The sequence below is a fragment of the Mercenaria mercenaria genome, chromosome 15 (assembly GCF_021730395.1).
Source record: "Mercenaria mercenaria strain notata chromosome 15, MADL_Memer_1, whole genome shotgun sequence".
Lineage (NCBI taxonomy): Eukaryota > Metazoa > Mollusca > Bivalvia > Venerida > Veneridae > Mercenaria > Mercenaria mercenaria.
The window spans coordinates 25382011-25389943 of record NC_069375.1 but is presented as its reverse complement, the minus strand read 5'-3'; the positions used below and the strand labels follow the sequence as shown (position 1 = coordinate 25389943).

At 34.7% G+C, this 7933-nt stretch overlaps 1 long non-coding RNA gene across 1 annotated transcript; it reads right to left on the bottom strand.

The window, feature by feature from the left end:
- On the bottom strand, positions 1–6285 carry LOC123560591 (uncharacterized). Its single transcript, XR_006688278.2, has 3 exons — positions 4596–6285; positions 1612–1743; positions 1–611 (listed from the first exon to the last, which is right to left on the bottom strand). It is a non-coding gene; the product is annotated as an uncharacterized LOC123560591 (long non-coding RNA).
- Between the last annotated feature and the right edge of the window lie 1648 nt (positions 6286–7933).

Sequence of the window (7933 nt, the reverse complement as noted above, 5' to 3'; positions counted from 1 at the left end):
TTGTACATGTCAGATCATGACAATGAACAAGTGTGTGAAGTTTCAATCCATTCCAATTAGTGAGTACTGAGATACCATCTTACATACAAAACCTTAACCAAAAAATTCTAAGTGGCAAAAGGGGCATAATTTTGTAAAAAAGCAAAATAGAGTTATGGAACCTGTGCAATGTAAGTCAGTTTATCACAGTTAATAAGTGTGTAAAGTTTCAATCCATTCCCACAAATGGTTACTGAGATACCAGCTTACACACAAAAACTTAACCAAATCGGGACGCGGACGCATGGGCGAGTCCAATAGCTCTACTATTCTATGAATAGTCGAGCTAAAAATAGCTGGACAAGATACAAGAAAAGAGTTATAGTTCAGAGTTTCTAGTACAAAAAAAAGTTTCAAAACTAGCTCTTACAGTTTTTGAGAAAAGGTGGACCAAAACAAAGATTTTAACCAAGAAACTGATTTTTTAAGTTATTCAACATTTTTCTCTTTCTACAGTATCACTTTGAATGAATGATTTCTCTCTGTGTACGCACAGAGACATTACCTTTATTTACCACAGATCCACATCCTTACTGTATGTCTTGACAGTTTGCAGTTGGACTTTTCTTCAACTGAAAGTAAACAAAAGAACATACTGTTTAAGTGGTTAAGTTAGCGAGGTGGAAATATTAGCGAATTTCGCAAATTGACAAAATTCGCTAATAATTTCACCAGCGCAAGTATCAGCCAACCAATCACAAAAATGTCTCATAACACCTGTAGTAAATGATATTCCGTCTTTGTATATACCCTTTACAAGTTAAATCTACTTTTTGAGGCCTTAAATACGTCAAATATAGCCATAGTTGTTTGGTTACACTTCAGAAAGGGAGAGTGACTATATTTCCATTTTCTAACAGGTACAAAACTAGCAAAGCTAATTACTGTAAACCACATTCTAGATAATGGCTCCAGACAAGTGGAAGGAAGACGCTAAAACTATCCAGCCTTTGGCTGGGGATATTTCATCATTACCACTTGATGCTGATTTTCTGCTGAATCCAAATTACCATGCCCCCTGGCAGTCATATTTTTGACAGAGTAACCTGAACACTTTGTTGTAACTAACATGAAGATCATTTGTGTGTAATTATTTTAAAATCTGACCAATAATTTTTTACAAATAGATTTTTATTCAATATTGCACTTATTACATGTAGAGAAAAGTGACCAATCCTCAAACAGCCTTCTCTTCATTTATGAAACTAAATATTTTGAACACTCTTGGTAGAGTGGCACAAAAGTTACCATTGTGTAAAATCATTTAAAAATCTGGCAGGTGTTTTCTGATAAAAAATATTTCAGTTTCCTCTACCTACCAATAGGGCAGTGTGACCATCCTCTCTGGTGACCATGGTTTTCTCATTTATTCGATTGATGAATGATAGTTATCAACTGGACAGAGTGTAAAATTAGTAAAAATTAGTATGCACATTCTATGCCCCAATCTTTCTTAAAAGCTGTAGGAGACAAATCTCGGGCTTTCAACCTAGGGTGCATTTGACACTGTTCTCACATTTTTAGCTTTATGTTGTAGACTGATAAATACACTCAAAATTTGAGAATACGCACCATCTATTAGTTGTTGTCTAGTCTTTTCATCTCAAGTCATCTTCATTCTGACCAGTATACAATCTGCTTTTGCTCCATTCTCTATAATGTCAACCACTATTTCGCACTTGAACTATCATCATCCTCATCACCCTGAAACATTTAAAACAGATTGTACATTGTATACAAACTAAAAATTTAGTACCTGTAACAGTTACAACAAGTGAATGAAGTATAGCCTTGCAATACAAAGTCCCCTACTGGAAGGCACTTAATTTCCTGTACTGCAGTATAGCATAATGAACCGATATCTGTCAATGATGTATAACCAATATTGTACTATATATACAGTATGTTATAAACAAAAGACTTGGATTAAAATTTGTATATATAAAACCCTATAATTAGTTGTTTTCATACAGCATTTCTGGCTGATTATCAAAAAAGTAACGTTATTTATAACAGCATTCCCATTCATGCAAAAATCCGCGTAATTCACACATAAAAAGTCACTTGCACTCAAGTTTTAAAAATCCACGGGTACAATGCACACATAAAAAATCTGATAGAAAATACATTGTTCGTCGATAAAGAGCCGAAATTCAAGTAACCAGACATTATTTTTGATCCGTACACGCAAATTACCGCAATACACACTGTTGACAATTTGCTACATGTCAAGACGAGTTGAATTTACATGCCGATAGCATAATTTAAGCTCCGCCTACTCCAGGTACTTGTGAGATTTTCGCGAGAAGGACGGATTACACCAAACCGGAAGTGACTACTCAGTGTTACATGTGAAGTAGTCCAAAATGTAGTTCCATGCTATGGATGAAATCTGGTATAATGAGTGACATGAGGAGGTGACAGTTAAATTTTTGGCTTATGTTTATTGCTTATAGTATTGAGAATAGATCTAGACCATTTTCATTGTAAATTTTTTGGAATAAGTTTTATTCTTTGCAAAAAATGTCTACCTACGCGTAACTGCTAAACGGCTGTTTTCATGGGGGCATTTTTAGAGAGTGATGTTTCTCAGAACAGATTATTTTTCTTATATTCAACATAACGTGTCAATATTTTTCTATTTTTGATAAGAAGACATGTTATACAAAATGAACATGTATGGTTTTCATATCATTGAAATGCTCTAAAGTGCTGAAATTGAGGTCTGAATGTTTTGTTATTAATATGAAATAAATAAGGAATTGAATTGGTAGAATGTAACCAGAACTGTGACAGCGAATCAAATAATTTGTAAAACTAGATGTGATAGCATTCAGCCAATCAACGACGCAGTTGCATCTTTGACACTTTCCGATAATTGTCAACATGTGCGAGTGCAAAAACAACGATTTTGGACGTTTTTTCAACAAGTTGTTGAATAATTACGTGGTCAGCTGGCATCCACTACACAATTTTTTGGTCTCCATTGTTAAAGAAAGTCTCTTAAGCTGCTTGTTTATTAATATTTACAAAATGACCGGTTGCGGACTGACTTTCATCGGGCAATTTTTCATTTTTATTCAAGTCCGATACTGTTCATGCTAAATAAGTATTACCGCGCCCCCAACTTTTTTATCATGTACCCACATTTTCTACAGTATGTGGGTACATGTACCCACTTTTCAAAAAAACAGTGGGAATGCTGTTTATAGTAACAAAAAAATTCCATTTAAGTCCACACAAAACTCTTTACCAGGTTTTGTTTGTTTTGGGTTTAACGCCGTTTTTCAACAGTATTTCAGTCATGTAACGGCGGGTCTTTACCAGGTAGAGATAGGTCAAAATACACCTAAACATTGGATGTAATATGCATGTTGTACCAAAGAAAACTGGTCTCGATTTTTCCCTACGGCCTGTAATAAGTAAGGCACAATATAAGCTATTTAAAGTAACAACAAAGGGAAATAATTCTAAAGAACAAGAGTGCCTCATGGTGGTGAACATTTGTGCAAAGTTACATCAAATTCCCTCCATGCATAAAGGAGAAATGCTCTGAACAACAGTCATTCTTGAATTTGGCATTTGACCTCTAAGCCTGACCTTGACTTTAGATCTAGGGACCTGGTTCTTGTGCACAACAATCTGTCTCATGATAGTGAACATTTATGCAAAGTTACATCAAAATCCCTCCATGCATGAAGAAGAAGTGTTCCAGACAAAGTCATTCTTGTATCTGACCTTTGCATCTGTGTGTGACCTTGACCTTCGACCTAGGGACCAGGTTCTTGTGCATGACACTCCCTCTCATAGTGGAGATAATTTGTGCCAAGTAATATTCAAATCCTGTTTTGCATGACAAAGTTAATACACCGGACATGAAAAATGTCCCATTAACCTTTCATCTCTAAGTGTGACTGACCTGTAAGCTTGGGTTTTGGGTGTTGCGCATGACATGTTGTTTCATCATGGGGAACATTTATGCCAAGTAATATTAAAATCCCTTGATGGATGTCAGAGTTCTGGACCAAAAAGAAAAAAAAAAACACTATTGACCTTTGACCTCCAATTGTGACCTTGACCTTTGAGCTAGTGGTCAGGATTTTGCGCATGACATGTCACCTCTTCATGGGGAACATTTGTGCCTAGTAATAAATCCCTTCATGGATGACAAGAGTTATGGACCGGACACGAAATTGCGGAAGGACGGACGGACGAAATGACGGATGGAAAAGCGCATTCCTATAGTCCCCGAAACTGATTTTCAACCAGTAGGGGACTAATAAATGTATAAAATGTCTTTGAACAAAATCACTAGTATTGATCAATCATAGTTACTCAGAATTCAGCACACAGAAAACAAATCAAAGTGACATTAAATGAAACATGATAATGCTTAATATGTTATAAAGTCCAGCTACAGGAAGTATCATTATATATTTGTATTTTTTATTTTTATGGACATGTTGAGACTGAAGGAACAGTATGAGAAATTTGAACTAGGTTTACCACAGTGACCAGAGGTCAAATCTGCTGAAACACAAAAATTGTACACATACCTCAACTTCATCCTTCGCAACCTCTAGTAATTGCTCCTTCTGGGATTGGTGACAAGTGCCCCAGGTTCTTCTGAGCCAAAATAGTCCAATGTCATGTATGCTTGAACTTCACTTCTAATAATGACCATAAAATAAAACAAGCACCATCAGACTTTGTCTGTGAAATAAATATTATAGTCAACAAATGTACATCAAAATGGTTAAATGCAATCTCTATGACATTCATAAGTACTCAAATACTAACCATCAGCTTGCCCATTTGAAGCTTTCTGTGTAAATTGGTAACATACACAAATCAAAATATACACAAAATGGTATCTATACATTCTTTTCATACTTTAAAATGTACGTTAAAACATTAAAATGTACATATTCATATTTTAAAATGTGTGGTAAAACATTAAAATATACATAAAACACACTAATACAAACCATCAACTTACCGTCATTTATATGACTGATGACTGAAATTGTTGAAAACACCCGAACACACACACATCAAGCTGAAGTTTTTTGTGTAAAAAAAGACAAAATAAAAAATTGTAACAGCATAAATAAAACTAAAATAAAAAACACAAAAATGGTATTTACCTATTCAATTCATATTATAAAACATGTTAAAACATCAAAATATACATACCTGTAAAACAGAAGTACAAACCATCATCTTGCCTTAAAGCCGTTCAGTTCACTATCTAGATGAAAGAGAAAGGTATCTAAGAATTCCTCAGTCAATGCAGAGTTCTCTATTTAAAAACAAAAACATACGTACCCTAAACCCAGAATTATACAGACCTAAACCACAGCAATCTAAAAAAAAGCGCGTCCTGCCCTCGTTCACACAATGCAGCCTACGCACGCAACTATATCACAGATAAAGCAAAAACCACTTAAAAATTAAAACATACATAATTATGGTATTTATACATATATGTATATTTATATAAAAAAAAAATAAAATATACATACTAGTAAGACAGCAAGTACACAAATACCGATCATCCGCATGAACATCCCTCAGAAGCACCAAGCTTTCTGTGTAAAAAGATAAAATTAAATATCGCAGCATACATAAAACAAACGTAAAAACACAAAAATGGAATATTGATGCATTTATATTTTAAAACAGGTATTAAAACATTTAATACATAAACGCAAAAACAAACGCATACCAACCATCAGCATTCCGAACTTGAAGCTTTCTGTGTAAAAAGAAAGTGTCTATTACCATTAGAGCAGAGTTAGCTGTGGCATCCAACACCTGTGTTAGTAGTCTGTTGCAGTTAAAATGCAACCTAAAAAACAGTAACACAAAGACATGGTAAAATTTACAAAAATGTGTAATTATATCATAATTAAAACAGACTAATCTGATTAACAGCTTCATTTGCCTGAAAATAAATCATCGGATGCCCCACCTCTGAACAAAAACAATCAGGTCTCCCAATTGCAGATCCCTCTAAAAAGAGAAAATATAAAGCTATATGACACAAACATAAAAATATCGGCATAAAAACATTACCTCTGTAATTCCGGTTGCAATAGACATCTCAATTTTCATTCACAAAAAGAATTAAACACCAGGTAGCTCAAGAGATTTAGCTTAAACAATTTTCACCGTCCACCAAAATGTGAGCCTGTCCAATGTTATGTCCTAATCCTCTTTCACAACTTGCAATTACTTACTGCTCTTGACACCACCCATTTGATTCTCAAGACCAGTTATATTATTTTTTAGCAGGCTTCAAATGCCTTTCCACACGAGAGGCATTTGAAGCCTGCATACTTACATAACCTTATACTTGAGAGATCTTCCCTATCTACACAATTTAGTTCCCTATCTAGCTGAAAGAGAAAAGGGCACCTAAGAATGGCTCTGCAATTGCAGAGTTCCCTATCCAAAGGACGACGGACGAAGGGTGAACACAAAAGCTCACCTTGTCACTATGTCGTCACCTCAACGCAACAAAGTTGTATCTTATTATGAATTTATAATAAGATATGACTGTTGCATTGAGGTGACGATGTGACAGGTGAGCTAATACTTATCCTAGGTTTCACATTTTGGGGGAACAGCAAGAAAGAGGAATATTGAAATAACCAATAAAAAACACCTACAACCGGAATTATAGATTTAAGATGTACATAAATTATACTGTTAAAAGTTAAAACTGCAATGTTTTATATATTATAATACCAGTTTTTATTAAATTGTCAGAGGATAAATGGTATATAAAAAATGTGTCTATTACCTTCAGAGCAGTGTCAGCTGTGGCATCCAATACCTGTGTTAGTAGTCTGTTGCAGTTAAAATGCAACCTAAAAAACAGTAACACAAAAACATGGTAAAATTTACAAAAATGTGTAATTATATCATAATTAAAACACAGACTAATCTGATTGACAGCTTCATTTGTCTGAAAATAACTCATCGGATGCCCCACTTCTGAACAAAAACAATCAGCTCTCCCAATTGCAGATCCCTCTAAACAGAGAAAATAAAAAGCTCAGACACAAACATAAAAATATTGGCATAAAAACATTATCTCTGTAATTCCGGTTGCAATAGACATAACTGTAATTTTCATTCACAAAAAGAATTAAACACCCCGTAGGTTAACAGATTATTTAGCTTAAACAATTTTCACTGTCCGCCAAAATGTGGGCCTGTCCAATGTTATGTCCTAATCCTCTTTCACAACTTGCAATTACTTACTGCTCTTGACACCACCCATTTGATTCTCAAGACCAGTTATATTATTTTTTAGCAGGCTTCAAATGCCTTTCCACAGGAGAGGCATTTGAAGCCTGCATACTTACATAACCTTATACTTGAGAGATCTTCCCTATCTACACAATTTAGTTCCCTATCTAGCTGAAAGAGAAAAGGACACCTAAGAATGGCTCTGCAATTGCAGAGTTCCCTATCCAAAGGACGACGGACGAAGGGTGAACACAAAAGCTCACCTTGTCACTATGTCGTCACCTCTACGCAACAAAGTTGTATCTTATTATGAATTTATAATAAGATATGACCGTTGCATTGAGGTGACGATGTGACAGGTGAGCTAATACTTATCCTAGGTTTCACATTTTGGGGGAACAGCAAGAAAGAGGAATATTGAAATAACCAATAAAAAACACCTTCTACAACCGGAATTATAGATTTAAGATGTACATAAATTATACTGTTAAAAGTTAAAACTGCAATGTTTTATATATTATAATACCAGTTTTTATTAAATTGTCAGAGGATAAATGGTATATAAAAAAGGTGTCTATTACCTTTAGAGCAGTGTCAGCTGTGGCATCCAACACCTGTGTTAGTAGTCTGTTAC